Raw genomic sequence first — 1,029 nt, 5'->3', positions numbered from 1 at the left:
GTCATAGTATAATAAGGCATAAAATGTCAAAAAAAACCTCATAGTATAGTAAGGCATAAAATGTCAAAAAAAACTTCATAGTATAGTAAGGCATAAAATATAAAAAAAACCTCATAGTATAGTAAGGCATAAAATGTCATAGTATGGTAAGGCATAAAATGTCATAGTATAGTAAGGCATGAAATGTCAAAAAAACTTCATAGTATGATAAGGTATAAAAGGTCATAGTATAGTAAGGCATAAAACATCATAGTATAATAAGGCATAAAACGTCAAAAAAACTTCATAGTATGATGAGGCATAAAAGGTCATAGTATAGTAAGGTATAAAAGGTCATAGTATAGTAAGGCATAAAACATCATAGTATAATAAGGCATAAAAGGTCATCGTACAGTAAGGCATGGAATGTAAAAAAAAAGTTCATAGTATAATAAGGTATAAAACGTCAAAAAAACTTCATAGTATAGTAAGGCATGAAATGTCAAAAAAAAACGTCATAGTATAGTAAGGCATGAAATGTCAAAAAAAACGTCATAGTATAATAAGGCATAAAATGTCACAAAAACCTCATAGTATAGTAAGGCATAAAATGTCAAAAAAACTTCATAGTATAGTAAGGCATAAAATATAAAAAAAAACTCATAGTATAGTAAGGCATAAAATGTCATAGTATAGTAAGGCATAAAACATCAAAAAAACTTCATAGTATGATGAGGCATAAAAGGTCATAGTACAGTAAGGCATAAAAGGTCATAGTATAGTAAGGCATGAAATGTCAAAAAAAACATCGTAGTATAATAAGGAATAAAATGTCAAAAAAAACTTCATAGTATGATAAGGCATAAAAGGTCATAGTATAGTAAGGCATGAAATGTCAAAAAAACGTCATAGTATAATAAGGCATAAAAGGTCATAGTATAGTAAGGCATGAAATGTCAAAAAAACGTCATAGTATAACATGACGTCAAAAAAATGTCATAGTATAGTAAGGCATGAGATGTCAAAAAAAACATCATAGGCATGAAATGT

This window comes from Seriola lalandi, unplaced genomic scaffold, assembly GCF_002814215.2.
Source record: "Seriola lalandi dorsalis isolate HSWRI2012SDOR001 ecotype SW California unplaced genomic scaffold, Sedor1 jcf7180002055009, whole genome shotgun sequence".
Lineage (NCBI taxonomy): Eukaryota > Metazoa > Chordata > Actinopteri > Carangiformes > Carangidae > Seriola > Seriola lalandi.
Note: the sequence above shows the minus strand (reverse complement) of the source record.